This window comes from Acipenser ruthenus, chromosome 27, assembly GCF_902713425.1.
Source record: "Acipenser ruthenus chromosome 27, fAciRut3.2 maternal haplotype, whole genome shotgun sequence".
Classification (NCBI taxonomy): domain Eukaryota; kingdom Metazoa; phylum Chordata; class Actinopteri; order Acipenseriformes; family Acipenseridae; genus Acipenser; species Acipenser ruthenus.
In genome coordinates, this window is record NC_081215.1 from 9,477,667 (window position 1) to 9,493,993 (window position 16,327).

The window sequence follows — 16,327 nt, forward strand, 5'->3', positions numbered from 1 at the left end:
GTTTCTAACACAAGGTCTACACAGCAGATTTCAAATAATGCACATTTTTCGATTACATCAAAAAAGTGTACTTGTCTTTCAATTGACAGTACAGCCAATGCAGACAATCTCTCCTGTGACATATATGGAGGACTATCCATGCCAAAATTAAAAATAAATACATAGAGAAATAAATAAATGAATAAATAAATGAATGAATAAATAAATGTTTATTCATTTATTTAGAAAGACCCCCTGTCCCCTTTAGTTTTAGTTCTATAGTTTTATTGTTCTGTTTTATGTTCACCTTTGAACTTTTTTAAGAGAGCACTCCCCAGCCCTCACAAGCATTGTTTTCATAGATGGTTCTTTTTCCAGTCACTTTTAAAGCAGCACAGGTTTTATCATGTTGATTTTAATCTGTGTCTGTTTTAACCATGTACAAAGCACGATTGTCTTGGTGTTTTTAAATGTATTTTAAATGCTTTTAAAACAAAATGTATGTCTGTATGCATGAATGTCATCTTTAAAAGAAATGTAAAATGAATGAAAAAAAGAATGGGTGTAAATGTAAAAAATGTAAAATCTCAATAAAAGAGTATTTTACTAAAGATTTCCGTGGAGAGGAACATTTACGAGTTTCAACACATTTTTTGATGTCCTGCTTTGGCGGGGCTTCCTTGTGTTGTAAAATAATAGAATTGCAATGTATAGTTTTGGTATGATAAATGGGCGTGCTATTCACACTAACCTCCGTTACAGACTGCAGCATTCTTGCTCAAACTGAAAAAGTGGGTGTCTTAGTTGTGTATGTACAGTATAACCGGCTGTACCCCACTTTCATCCAATCACTCAACCATTCGTGCAATTAGTGATGGTGGGAAGGAAGGGAAGTGAAGCATCTGAATCATTTGGTTCGCAAAATTCACTGAGCCGAAGCACATGAAACGCTTCATGCTCCTCTTTAGTGCCATCTCTTGGTAGATCTGCACAACTCAATACATTAAGTTTAGGCACAGACCTGCACAACAGCGCCAAAAACGTGTTGCGGCGGCAGCAGTATTACATCCGTAGTGGTTTAGCACAACCATAGAGAATGAAAATGAAAACGTTTAGGGCGGTTTAGCTAAACAACGGGGAGAGTTTTTGTAATTTATTTTTTTATATATTTTTTAAAACTCTCCTTAAATATTTTACGCACAAACTGTAGTTGCCAATTATTTACCAGATATGGTGTATATTTGCTTTTTATCTATACCTATATACGTAATCCTTACCCGCTGTACCATATTTACAGTATTATTCGTTGTGCTTGACTATATATTAATTTACCTGTGCTTTTGTTCATTTCAGAATTGCTTTGTAAAAAAAACTAAGGAATAATAGAAAGTAAAGAAAAAGAGGGCTCGTCCGGGATTTGAACCCGGGACCTCTCGCACCCAAAGCGAGAATCATACCCCTAGACCAACGAGCCAGTTATATCTGTTGCGATCGGTGCTTTCAGCAATACTGTTCGAGCTGGAACTCGCGCGCTCAATGGACACACCCTTTGATGCGATGAAAAGAGCATTATGTGCTTTTTCTAATACAAACAATAAGGCGGCAGAACAAATGCTGATGAAGACATCAACAGTACATCAATTACGACTATGGACCCAAACACCAACACAGACCCAAATACAGTAAAGTATTCTGACAAGATGGAGAAAGACTGAAAATGCTTGTAGATAATTAGATACATGAATGACCTATTATGTGTAAAAGTTCACTATAAAAATAAAATGTAAATTTGCATAATTGTTAAGAAAAATCTGTATTTTAGTGTCGCTCCGATGTGCCGAATTGTGCATTACTTTGAGATATGCGCATGCGTCACGGTTTGTTTTATTTTTGCGCTATTAATATTAGTAATCACGGACAAAATTCACCGAAACACTGACTCATGCACATACGTAATGCAAAAGTCAACAGGTTGCAAAGTTCGTCACGACGGCACCACTGAGCCAGAACGAAGCAAAAAAAAAGCGACGACTGGATAGGTGGAGGACTCTCTCATTAGTCATTAAGTGTAGTATTCTTGTGAGCACAGAACGGTTACAGTTTAGGCATTCCTCGTTAGTATAGTGGTCAGTATCCCCGCCTGTCACGCGGGAGACCGGGGTTCAATTCCCCGACGGGGAGATTCCTTTTTTATTTATTTATTTATTTATTTATTTATTTTAAATTTGATATTCTCCTTAAATATTTTACGCACAAACTGTAGTTGACAATTATTTACCAGATACCAGATACGGGGTGGCTTGCATAAAAGTGGATTAGCTATTCGGAGAGTAAAATTGGGTTGCACGAGAGAAAATTAACAGATGAGTTACTACTCTCAGAGTAAAAATTAATCAGAGGAGTAAATTATGCAAATAAAGTATTCAACATTCCCAACCGGTAGACATTTTTTTTTTTAGTGCGGAGGTAAACTTTAGTGAGGAGGTAAGTGTCAGGTGTAAGTAAATTGTACTAAACTGTGTTAATCACAATATGTTTGTACTTTAGAAAACTATATAACAACGGCGATATCCGTTGCTTTCCACACCATCGAGCTCTTATTCCGCTTTCACTACGCTAGGCCCTTTTCAATCCCCGATATTTTCCTTTGTAGCAGACCCGTTCTGAACGTCTTTTCTCATAATTATTGTTTCACCGTGGTATCAATGTCTTTTTTTATATAACAAACGGCAAGGAATTGTATGAAGGTTAATAAGTAAATGTGAAACAAATGTAAAACTTATTACAATCATATATTTTAAAGTACTTGCCAAGAATATACTTTCTTTCCCACCCTTAGTGCCCGAGTCCCGGACAGATATGCGCAAGGCAATAATAATAATTAATAATATCGACACGTATTGTCGCCTACGCAATTTCTAGCATTTATATTTACACTTCGTAAAGAGTACAGTTTTTTTGTTGTTGTTTTGTTTTGTTTTTTTACATTGAAATCTCAAGTAGTGTTTGTTGACTGTTGGCGATTGTGAGATTATACACGTGATAAAGAGGAAACATCTTAAAAACAACTTTGTAATGCAGGTCACGATAAGAAAACATAAATCCATCGTATTTGCCAAATACAATGTGGATAAATAAATAGAATTACACTAACCATGGCAACCTACCTTTATTTATTTTTTATCTAGATAAGGAAACAGCAACAAAAAGACAAAGGGGGAACAATTACAGTGATTTTGAAAAAAATTATCAGGCAGTTTAGGACAGAGAAAAAAGCATGGGTGGAAATAAAGAAACAGTTTATTTCTAAGGAGGAAAGGGTTACAAAAAGGTCGGTAAAACAGCTACAGGGTGCATGGAAAGAATTTAAGAAAAAGGCAAAAAAAATAAATAGCAAAAGAAAGAAGAGAAAAAATAGAACTGGAGGTGGACCTGTAGAAAGACAGACCGACCCCCTGTCACTCACAATTAAAGAGATTACACCCCAAAACTTTGCCTATATTGAAGAGGTACCAGATAGCGATATGAGGCAGGAGGAAATAACAATAGCATGCTTATCTCCAGAATCGATGTCAAGTACAGTTATTATTATTATTATTATTATTATTATTATTATTATTATTATATTAGTTCAAGACCAATTAAATGTTCAGGATCCAGGTACTACAGCAGGCACTGACACCACTGAAAACTGCACACAGCCCACAGCGCTGCAAAAAGTGAACAGATAGGAGCATTAAAGTGCTTTATTTGTACGTGTTACATGTTGTATGTTTCCAGAAATCTTCTCCACCAGTCCCTGGACTGTATATTTTGTAAAACAATATAGTTGATGAAATTCTTCTTCACTGTACATGTCAAGAGAATTAGTCCCATCTCTAAACACTCTTCCAGGTCTTGTTTTCTCTTCAAAATCAAATATTTGTTTGAAATCCAATAAATACTCATCCATATTCCAAATGCTAAATGAAAGAAAGGAGCCTCCTCCTCTACTAAACCAGCCTCTACCCAGGTTTAACTTCCTCTCTTATTTACTTCTTTAGTAAGCTTACTCAGCTGTGGTGAAAGCAGACTAAGCTTACTCTGCTGTTTACTCTACTGTTTACTCTGAGAGTAGCTACTCTGCACTTTTATGCAAGCCACCCATGGTCTATACTTGCTTTTTATCTATACCTACAGACGTGCTCAAATTTGTTGGTACCCTTACAGCTCATTGAAATAATGCTTCATTCCTCCTGAAAAGTGATGAAATTAAAAGCTATTTTATCATGTATACTTGCATGCCTTTGGTATGTCATAGAATAAAGCAAAGAAGCTGTGAAAAGAGATGAATTATTGCTTATTCTACAAAGATATTCTAAAATGGCCTGGACACATTTGTTGGTACCCCTTAGAAAAGATAATAAATAATTGGATTATAGTGATATTTCAAACTAATTAGTTTCTTTAATTAGTATCACACATGTCTCCAATCTTGTAAACAGTCATTCAGCCTATTTAAATGGAGAAAAGTAGTCACTGTGCTGTTTGGTATCATTGTGTGCACCACACTGAACATGGACCAGACAAAGCAAAGGAGAGAGTTGTCTAAGGAGATCAGAAAGAAAATAATAGACAAGCATGGTAAAGGTAAAGGCTACAAGACCATCTCCAAGCAGCTTGATGTTCCTGTAACAACAGTTGCAAATATTATTAAGAAGTTTAAGGTCCATGGAACTGTAGCCAACCTCCCTGGGCGCGGCCGCAAGAGGAAAATCGACCCCAGATTGAACAGAAGGATAGTGCGAATGGTAGAAAAAGAACCAAGGATAACTGCCAAAGAGATACAAGCTGAACTCCAAGGTGAAGGTACGTCAGTTTCTGATCACACCATCCGTCGCTTTTTGAGCGAAAGTGGGCTCCATGGAAGAAGACCCAGGAGGACTCCACTTTTGAAAGAAAAACATAAAAAAGCCAGACTGGAATTTGCTAAAATGGATATTGACAAGCCACAATCCTTCTGGGAGAATGTCCTTTGGACAGATGAGTCAAAACTGGAGCTTTTTGGCAAGTCACATCAGCTCTATGTTCACAGACGAAAAAATGAAGCTTTCAAAGAAAAGAACACCATACCTACAGTGAAACATGGAGGAGGCTCGGTTATGTTTTGGGGCTGCTTTGCTGCGCCTGGCACAGGGTGCCTTGAATCTGTGCAGGGCACAATGAAATCTCAAGACTATCAAGGCATTCTGGAGCGAAACGTACTGCCCAGTGTCAGAAAGCTCTGTCTCAGTCGCAGGTCATGGGTCCTCCAACAGGATAATGACCCAAAACACACAGCTAAAAGCACCCAAGAATGGATAAGAACAAAACATTGGACTATTCTGAAGTGGCCTTCTATGAGTCCTGATCTGAATCCTATCGAACATCTATGGAAAGAGCTGAAACTTGCAGTCTGGAGAAGGCACCCATCAAACCTGAGACAGCTGGAGCAGTTTGCTCAGGAAGAGTGGGCCAAACTACCTGTTAACAGGTGCAGAAGTCTCATTGAGAGCTACAGAAAACGTTTGATTGCAGTGATTGCCTCTAAAGGTTGTGCAACAAAATATTAGGTTAGCGGTCCCATCATTTTTGTCCATGCCATTTTCATTTGTTTTATTATTTACAATATTATATTGAATAACAAATCAAAAGCAAAGTCTGATTTCTATTAAATATGGAATAAACAATTATGGATGCCAATTACTTTTGTCAGTTTCAAGTTATTTCAGAGAAAAATGTGCATTCTTCGTTTTTTGTGGAGGGGTACCAACAAATTTGAGCACGTCTGTATATACGTAATCCTTACCCGCTGTACCATATTTACAGTATTATTTGTTGTACTTGACTATGTATTATTTTACCTGTGCTTTTGCATTTTTATAAACAATTTCTATTGCTAAAACAGTTTGTGTAAGAATACTCTTGTCCTCATTGAAAAAAGTGTTTCATTAAAAAAAAATACAACAATAAAAAGGGTTCGTCCAGGATTTGATCCCCGGACCTCTTGCACCCTAAGCGAGAATCATACACCTAGAGCAACGAGCCACCATAACGGTTACTGCCTGCACTGCAAACTCAATCGTGTAAATGATACCGCCCACTCGCTTTGACGCGTGCGTAACGAAATGTAAAAAGCAGTCGAAAAGGAAATGCAGTGGCAGAAATGTAAAAGCGAAAGCGCACAGTGAAATGCAAGTAGCAGAAAAGGAACTGTCGTAGCAAAAATGTACGTGTGAAAAGCAAAGTGGCAATAGTGAAATAAGTCAATGAATAAATAAATATATAAACAAATAATAAATGAATAAATGTTGAAATACAAAAATCAACAATAAATACATTTCCATTTATTTATTCATTTATGTATTTATTTATTTTTAATTTGGGCATGGAATATCCTCCATAAAGGAGAACTAAAACGTGAAGCAGAAATGTCGAAAGACGAAAATTAAATGTAAAAAGCAATTGGGAAAAATTCTCAGTTAAGTGGGCATCTATAATTTAAACAATTGTGTAAGGGACATTTCAGTGCTTTTTCTAAAGACAGAGCTCGGCCGTTGCTTTTTTTTAAATTGCCTGGAATATTTATTATAGTAAAGGCGATACAGCGAATGTCACTTTCTAAGCCCCGTCCCTTTTGATAGATGTATGACCCTACGTTCCGTCCCTTTACATCTTTTCATTGATTTATAACCCAAGCCCCGCACCTATTGATTGATTTATGACCATAAGCCCCACCCCTTTCCACGCCTTTTTAATGGTTTATGATCCTTAGGGCCTGCCCCTTTTCCCACACCCTTGAATGATTTATGACATTTAAGCCTGCACCTTTCCCCATTCTGTTGAGTGATTTATGACCCTTAAGCCACGCCCCTTTCCCCACACCTTTTTGAGTGATTTATGACCATTATGTCCCGCCCCCTTTTTCGACATTAACCGGATATCCGTCAAAAATAGCCCACCCCCTAAAAAGGCATCTGTTGTGCCCTAGTTTACATAGAAAAGAAAAAGAGTGTGTGTGTGTATTTTTCTTTTGACCATGTTCGAATCCCTCCGAAACAATAACCTGGGTTATTGACAAACAGACCTACAGTTATGCATTTTAAATTGGGTACATTCTTTAGTTTGCTTTTTACTCTATGCTATATTCTTCTTATTTGTAGTAGGTTATTGTAAGAACAACTCGACAGGTTAAACAGCTGAGGAAAGGACTGAAAGAGACATTGGTCTGGCCTCTCCTGAAGGAAAGAAGTGATATTATTCCACTGATGTTTCCAAGGGCCTCTGACACACTATACACCTCCCAGGTGTGTTACATTTTATTACATGTTGTTCCCTAATTAAGTTTTGAATGCCTGTGGCAGTGTGTTACTGTTTCAGTGTTTTGATAATGTGATTTACTAGTTATATTTCTAATTCTGAAGTTTATATATTTTTTGGTGTTACTGTGAAGCTCATATACTAGTATGTTTTGGTCTACAATATAAAACCCAGCTTGTATAGAGCTTTGAGATGAAGCTTGTTATTGAGCAATTTCAATATTGGAATTGAACAAAAATGGCCAATAAGGTTCAGCAAGAGATCCCCAGCCGTGCATTCATTTATCTATTCATTCTTTTTTTCCTCAAGATGATCCTTGAAAGACTCACCTGGCCCACACTGAATGTGGCGGAAGATGATGATGATGATGATGATGATGATGATGATGACTGTTCTCTTGAGACTAAATGCCGTATCACAGGCTTCTTCAGGACATTCATTGAGATGGTATAATTTAATCTATTAATCATCGCCGTGTATAATTTAATTTTAACCACCCAACTCATTCTTACCTTATACGAGAAGGGACAACTTCTTATTCTTCATCACTCAAAACAGCATTTGCCACCACTTCATATGTAATATTCCTATACAAAGAATACATAAGCTAATGTTCACACTGAAAGGGAGTGTAATGAATAAGAATAATCTTGTAGACGAATAACATTTTGATGTCACTACTGTGCTAGTATGATTTTTTTTTTTTACGACTCAGAGCACAAATACAGCCTTCATGTCTTTTATATGCAAGTATTATATGTACATAGGTAGATAATACATAGCACATTATAATCAACAAAAGTAAAAATATTTGTTACTTTTCAAAAAGCTGACTTGACAGTACTCAAGACCCTGTGAAATTTGAAAAGAGGCATTTATTTATTTTTCACTTTTGTAGCATCACCAAGAGCGCTGATTGATCTCCTCAGATTCTGGGTTGGATGGGAGGTCCTCCCGAAGGAGCTGTCTGTTGAGGTCACAGATACCAAACTGCCCAAAGCATCCACCTGCTTCGAAACCATTAAATTACCCAGACACGACTTTCACTACTCATCATTTGAGGAGGATCTTCTTTCCTGTATACGTACTGTGGACACTGGCTTTGGACTTGTCTAATTTAGAATTCTGCCATGAGAAATCTGTTTGAACTCCTTCAGGGGCCAATTAAAATACACAACATATTTGATTTGACAACTAGAAATATAAACATGACAAAGTAAAAAAAAATGTTCTGCTATATTATTATTATTATTATTATTATTATTTATTTCTTAGCAGATGCCATTATCCAGGGCGACTTACAGTTGTAAACAAAAATACATTTAAGGAATCACAGTACAAGTAATAATACAATTATGTAAATACTAAATGTACTAAGAAAGAAATTCAAATGAACGACTGGCAATTTTATTAGGCCATTTTATTATTTTGATTACAATAAATAATGCACTGATTCTCAAAATGTTTCTTTTTTTGGGGGGGGGGAACAACACTTTTTTTTTCTTTTAAAATACTTGCTTATGTTTGTGAAAACATCTGTTAAATATCAACATAAGCACAGGTACTATTGTCATTTATTTAACAAAGTCAGTGCTATGCAGACTCAGTGACAAAAAATACAGCTGTCCCAAACAATAAAAACAATCGTCAAATTTGGATGTCTGTTTCTTTATAATTAATTTTTTTTTGCCAATGTTACGTCCATTTCTCACCCAATTTGTTTTACCTGTCACACTAACAAATTACAGGAACTGTTGAAAAAACAACCACTAATAATATAAAAATCATGATTTACCTTATATACCTTGGTAATATTGTGAGGTATTAGTACTTGCGATTCGGGCTAAAAAGGAGGGGTGGATACAAGAGAGAGACACGGGAAGTAATGTTAAAACTTTACAATGCATTAGTAAGACCTCACCTAGAATATTGTGTTCAGTTCTGGTCACCTTGTTACAAAAAGGATATTGCTGCTCTAGAAAGAGTGCAAAGAAGAGCAACCAGAATTATCCCGGGTTTAAAGGGCATGTCGTATGCAGACAGGCTAAAATAATTGAATCTATTCAGTCTTGAACAAAGAAGACTACGCGGCGATCTGATTCAAACATTCAAAAAAATGATACCGCCCACTCGCTTTGACGCGTGCGTAACGAAATGTAAAAAGCAGTCGAAAAGGAAATGCAGTGGCAGAAATGTAAAAGCGAAAGCGCACAGTGAAATGCAAGTAGCAGAAAAGGAACTGTCGTAGCAAAAATGTACGTGTGAAAAGCAAAGTGGCAATAGTGAAATAAGTCAATGAATAAATAAATATATAAACAAATAATAAATGAATAAATGTTGAAATACAAAAATCAACAAATAAATAAATACATTTCCATTTATTTATTTTTAATTTGGGCATGGAATATCCTCCATAAAGGAGAACTAAAACGTGAAGCAGAAATGTCGAAAGACGAAAATTAAATGTAAAAAGCAATTGGGAAAAATTCTCAGTTAAGTGGGCATCTATAATTTAAACAATTGTGTAAGGGACATTTCAGTGCTTTTTCTAAAGACAGAGCGAATGTCACTTTCTAAAGACAGAGCTCGGCCGTTGCTTTTTTTTAAATTGCCTGGAATATTTATTATAGTAAAGGCGATACAGCGAATGTCACTTTCTAAGCCCCGTCCCTTTTGATAGATGTATGACCCTACGTTCCGTCCCTTTACATCTTTTGATTGATTTATAACCCAAGCCCCGCACCTATTGATTGATTTATGACCATAAGCCCCACCCCTTTCCACGCCTTTTTAATGGTTTATGATCCTTAGGGCCTGCCCCTTTTCCCACACCCTTGAATGATTTATGACATTTAAGCCTGCACCTTTCCCCATTCTGTTGAGTGATTTATGACCCTTAAGCCACGCCCCTTTCCCCACACCTTTTTGAGTGATTTATGACCATTATGTCCCGCCCCCTTTTTCGACATTAACCGGATATCCGTCAAAAATAGCCCACCCCCTAAAAAGGCATCTGTTGTGCCCTAGTTTACATAGAAAAGAAAAAGAGTGTGTGTGTGTATTTTTCTTTTGACCATGTTCGAGTCCCTCCGAAACAATAACCTGGGTTATTGACAAACAGAGAGACCCTAAGCATATTAAAGAGTTTCATCATCAGTAAAAAAATATATATTAAAATATAAATGTAAGGGCAGCTGGCTCTTTGAGAAACCACTACAGATGTAATACTGCTGCCGTCGCAACATGGCGCTGTTGTGCAGATCTGTGCTTAAACTTAATGTATTGAGCTGAAAACTAAACCAAAGGGAGCGGGAAACAAGTGACCGTGTATAACACTGGTACTGGTATGAACAACAGCGCCCATTTATCGTACTAACAGTACATACTGCAATTCTATTATTACACAACAAAAGGAAGCCCCGCCAAAGCAGGGCATCAAAAAATTAGTTGAAACTCATAAATGTTCCTCTCCACGGAACTCTTTAGTAAAATACTCTTTTATTGAGATTTTACATTTTTTTACATTTACACCCATTCGTTTTTTCATTCATTTTACATTTCTTTTAAAGATGACATTCATGCATACAGACATACATTTTGTTTTAAAAGCATTTAAAATACATTTAAAAACACCAAGACAATTGTGCTTTGTACATGGTTAAAACAGACACAGATTAAAATCAACATGAAAAAAACCTGTGCTGTTTTAAAAGTGACTGGAAAAAAAGAACCATCTATAAAAAACCAGTGCTTGTGAGGGCCGGGGAGTGCTCTCTAAAAGGTTCAAAAGTGAACATAAAACTAGACCTAAAACAGGGACAGGGGAAAAGGGACAGTGTATAAACAGTGAGTTAAAATTCTAAAATTTTAAAACACTTAAAATGTAACTTTTAATAGTTTACATTAAAAATCTTAAAGATACATAAAACAAAACAAAACAAAATCAAATAAAACATTCAAATTAAATCAAAGGTCCATAAAACTGAAACAAAAAGACTACATAAAACCAGGGCACCGTTGAAAAACGGTCATGCCAGCTAAAAAGGGCGGAATGCTGGCATGACAAAATAAATAAAAGGCTTAGCGGTGCCCCGTAGTCCCGCTCCTAGGAGCTAGCGGTTCCAGTTTTTTCCTTTATTCCATCTTCACGTCCTGAAGTCCGGCGATCCTCCACTCCGCGCAGGCCTTGTCCTTCCCGAGGGTCCGGATGTCCAGAATTACAAAGTCCTTGATAAGAGTTTGTGCCCTTCTGGTCGTGGTGATAGTGTCTAGCTCCTGCTTGTGATAGACACAGACGTTACGGCCTTCCCACAGGATCTGCTTGACAACATTGATGACACGCCAAACGCACTTAGCTGTGCTGGTAGTGATTCCTCCCGCAGGCCCATAGAGCACAGTCTCAGCGGTCATCTTGGCCGTGTCAGCAAACCTGTTTAGGAAGACAGAGACAGAGAGCCAGACACTGCCAGCCACATCACACTCCCAGAAGATATGGGCTGGTGTTTCTCTCTTGCGGCACTTTGCATAGGGGCATGTTTCTACTTGGGCTAGTCCCCTCCTGAACATGAACGCTCGAGTGGGGAGTGCACTGTGGACGGTGTTCCATGCTATATCCTTCTGGACATTACTGAGGCAGCTGTGAGACACATTCTCCCAGATTTTTTGGCTTTGGGTGAGGGAGAAAGTAGCTACTTTTTCAATTTCCTGGGAACCGGCAAGATATTTAGTTACAGCCTTGTATTCCCAGGAGGCCAATTTTGCTTTATCTAAGCCCAATTTATATATAGTGTCCCTTAAGGTTCTATAATACAATGGGGGGTCCCAGGAGTACGGCACGGTGTTATCAATAGTGCAGAGGCCCAAGGCCCTGAGACAGGTGGCAAAATAGAAACGATTCATGTAACATACCTTCCTGTCCAGGGCCTGGATGTTCTTGATAGTTTGCGTGAGCCCCTGCACTCGGGTGAGCTGCACAACGTCCGGGACCCCCTTACCTCCCTTCTTGTCGGCTTTACTCAGGGTGGCTCGCTTTACCCTCTCCATCTTGCTGCCCCAGATAAAGCGGTGGATAATGCGGTCCACCACTTTTTTGGTGGTCCTGTCTGGGGGAAAGATTTTTCCTACATAAGAGAGGATGGGGAACAGTATAGACTTGGTTATTAATACTCTACCCGTCATTGTTAAGGATCTTGTGCTCCATCCGCCAATCTTTTTACGGACCTGGTTAATGGCCGCCGTCCAGCTCTGGGCCCCCGAGCTATTGTTCTCGAAAATGAGGCCCAGAATCTTGATTTTGTCCTTTTTGACAGGGTACATGTCCGACAGTTCCCTATCTACCTGCCAATTTTTAGACACGTAGACTTCGCTCTTGGACTTATTAATCACTGCCCCAGTCGCCGTGCAGTACTTCTCAAGGATATTACTAATCCGAGGTACCGACGATGTGTTGGTGCAAATGAGTGACACATCGTCCATATATGCTGTTGTTTTGACCTGGACCCCGTTGGATCCAGGCAGCTGGAAACCAGTTATATTGGTATCCCTACGAATTGCCTGCAGGAGGGGTTCAATGCACACGACATATAGCAGTGGGGATAGTGGGCAACCCTGTCTGACCCCTGACTGGATAGATATTTTACCAGTCAGGTGCCTGTTCACCAAGACTCGGGTACTAATGTTTGTATATATGGTTTTAACCCACTCCCTAAGTCCAGGAGCGAATTTCATCTGGTCCATCACTTTGTACATATATTCATGGCTTACCCTATCGAACGCCTTCTCCTGGTCAAGGTTGAACAGGCAGAGTGGATGGTTCCGTTCTCTAGAATAAGCCAGAATGTCCCTTGTTAACATTAAAATATCCGTGATGGACCTCCCTGGGACGCCACAAGCCTGGTCAGGGCCAATGACCAAAGGGAGGTGTACTTGTAGCCGGAGCATCAGAGCTTTGGCTAGTATCTTGTAATCCACGCAAAGGAGGCTGATTGGGCGCCAATTCCGTAGATCTTTAACTTCCCCTTTCTTATGAAGGAGAGTAATTACACTCTCCCGCATAGAAGGGCCCAACCGCTTCTCCCTGTAGACCGCTCTGTAGACCTCCGCTAAATGGACTTTTAGCGTGTCCCAAAAAAGATGGTAATACTCACCCGGGATGCCATCTGGACCTGGCGTCTTACCGGTGTTCATGGTCTTAACCGCCTGGGTGAGCTCCTCCAGCGTGAGTTCTGGGTCCTTCTCCTCCTCCTCCTCGTCCCGCACTGAGTCAGGCTCCAACTGGCTCAGGAACCACTCTATCAGGGTGTCATCTGTAGCTTTGATGTTATACAGGTCCCTATAGAAGTTCTCTACCACTTTTTTCACTCCCTCACTATCCTCTACTATCCTCCCCCTGCTGTCGAGCATGGAGGACATCAAGTGCCGCTTCTCCCTCGTTTTCTGGAAGAAGAAGCGAGTACACTTTTCGTCTTCCTCCATTTTTTGCACTTTTGCATTGTGCATGACCTTTCGTTGTTCCTCCCTACAAAGCACTGAAAGATCTAGCTTGGTCTGGGCTATCTCGTCGCTTACAGGGAACCCCCGAAGCTGAAGCAGGCTCAGACGCTGGAGGGCAGCATTCAGGTATTTATATTTGGCCCTCCTTTCTTTTGCTTTCCTCTTGCCTGCTGCTATGAAATAACCCTTAGTTCTCATTTTGACCATCTCCCACCACTCTATAGGGGAGTTGAATAGGTCACGCAAAGTGGTCCACTCAACAAGCCTGCTCTTATAGGCTGCAGCTATGGAGGGGTCATCGAGTAAGGAGGTGTTTAATTTCCAGACCCCTGACCCCATCTGGGAGGTCTGAGGGACCTGCAATGTTACCTGCAGGAGCCTATGGTCGGAGAAGAAGACGGCCTGGGTGTCTACTGCCGTCTTCGTAAGGGAGCTGGTATGCAGGACGAGATCTATACGGGAGAAGGAGGTCCCAGATGAGCTCACCCAGGTAAAGGGAGGCACCAGGTCCTTACCTGCATCACACAGGGAGAAATCAAATATTACGGAGGACAAAACTCTACTAGAGCGGTCGTTGCGTGGCCTGCTCCGGTCTACGTCCCTCAGAGCACAATTGAAGTCACCTGACACGATGACGGGTACGTTCCCCAGCAGGAGTGGACGCAGCTGTGGAAAAAATTGAACTCTTTCGTTTTGGTTAGTGGGTGCGTAGACATTGACCAGTCTGAGGGGAGTGTTGTTGTATGTCACATCCACGCTCAGAATTCTACCAGGTTCTACCTCCCTGCTGCTGCGGGAGGTAATAAATGGGTTTTTAAACAGGATACCTACTCCGTCGGCTCTGGCTATGTTGGAGCCCGACCAGAAGGAGTCCCCCAGGGTCCAACTCTCCTTCAGGTCCCTATAATCAGGGCTCGACGAAATACCACACTCCTGCAGAAAGATGAGATCTGCTTTCAAGTTAGCTAGATAGTTTAGTACATCAAATCTTTTTTGTGTCTCCCTGATGCTCCTGACATTAACAGACACACATATCAGGGCCATCAGGGTAGCTAACAAGAAAAGGAGTCGCTGCGTCCACCCCATAGCGACTATGATTGGGAGGTCGGGACACTCTTCCTACTCTTAGCTCTACGCTTGCTTCGAGGGGGCTTGGGCTTATTTGCAACTCCCATCACCCCTGAGAAGGTACTCACTGCTGCCTCGTCCAAGAAGGCACCGTCTTTATATGCACAGTACGTGGAGTTGTTGGGGCTATTCAACTCCCCACAAGGTAAGTCTGGTGGAACTTGCTCAGGGCCCCTCGGAACGTGTGGGTCAGCTTTGTCCTGGGGGGGGGTTATGACAGACAGCATTCTTTGGCTGTTACCGTCTGTTGAATTGGAGCTGTTAGCAGACTTCTGGCTTACCGCGTCCAGGGGTATTCCCATGTCCTCCAGTGCTGTATCTAGGAGGACCTCTAGGGGGCCCCTGGTTTTGCCCATACAAGGGAGGGGGTCAAGGATGCTTTGAAGGGAGGCCCTTCGCTTGAAGAGGGTCATTGCTACCGAGGTACTGCTGGTCAGGGAAGGTGTTGACCCCGACCTCTCCCTCGGTGCATTAGTGAACACCTCTTCTGCGAGGTGTGCTAGGGTATGTGCCAACAACTGGGAAGGCTGGCTGGGGATGCCCTGGCTGGCTGCTACCTGCCCACTAGGCGGCAGTGTAGCCGTCCCACTCGCCTCCGTCTCTGCCTGCGAGGGCAAGACTGGGGACTTTGTGTGGACATTAGCTGGTTTTGGATCTATGGGGGCCACCTGCAACTTGCTGTCTTTGATCCTGATCTTCTTTCTTTTCCCCCCCTCGTCTCTACCCTTTCTTTTCCCCACCCTCTGCTGGTTCTTCACTCCCTTCCCCTCCTTCTCACTCTCACTTTCACTGTCGCTTTCGCTTTCCTCCCCCACGGACTCAATCCTTATGGCGTCATAACGAGAGCCGAGGGGGAGTGCTGGCGCTGAGAGGGCCCTACTCAGGGGGGGGCCGCTGCTGGGTCCGGGCTCCCTCCCTGCCTCGTGTTCTGCATCAGAGGAGCTACTGGAGGAGCTAGTGGAGTGGCTGTTGTACTCTCTCTCTGGGCTGGGGGAAGGGGTCCTCGTAAAACGGGACATGTCTCGGGGGCGGGGGGGTGAGGGGGGTGCTGGTGATGATGGTGGTGCTGGAGTCTGGGTCTTGGATACTGTTGGTGGTGATGTGGACTGATCTTTGTTACTTGCTCCCTCTTCCTGCTCAGGCCTAGGCTTGTTCGTGTTTGCCTTGCTGGCTCTGGCCATGTTGGCATAGGAAGAGGGGCAGTCCTTAAACAGGTGCCCCTTCTTTCCACACAAATTGCACTGCCTCTCTTCTCTGCAGTGGCTGGTCTCGTGGGGGGCGCCGCAGTTCCTGCACTTGACTACAGTACACGCGGCCGCCAGGTGTCCTAATTCCCCACATTTCCTGCAGAGTTTTGGCATCCCATTATAGAATACCAGCCCTCTGTTGG

At 41.1% G+C, this 16,327-nt stretch overlaps 1 long non-coding RNA gene and 2 other non-coding genes across 3 annotated transcripts; 2 read left to right on the forward strand and 1 right to left on the reverse strand.

Annotated features, from left to right (window-relative positions):
* Positions 1–1,381: 1,381 nt before the first annotated feature.
* On the reverse strand, positions 1,382–1,453 carry trnap-ugg (transfer RNA proline (anticodon UGG)). The gene has a single exon. It is a non-coding gene; the product is annotated as a tRNA-Pro (tRNA).
* A 635-nt stretch (positions 1,454–2,088) lies between these two features.
* On the forward strand, positions 2,089–2,160 carry trnad-guc (transfer RNA aspartic acid (anticodon GUC)). The gene has a single exon. It is a non-coding gene; the product is annotated as a tRNA-Asp (tRNA).
* A 5,007-nt stretch (positions 2,161–7,167) lies between these two features.
* On the forward strand, positions 7,168–8,969 carry LOC117963721 (uncharacterized). Its single transcript, XR_004660842.2, has 3 exons — positions 7,168–7,304; positions 7,627–7,764; positions 8,216–8,969. It is a non-coding gene; the product is annotated as an uncharacterized LOC117963721 (long non-coding RNA).
* Positions 8,970–16,327: the final 7,358 nt, after the last annotated feature.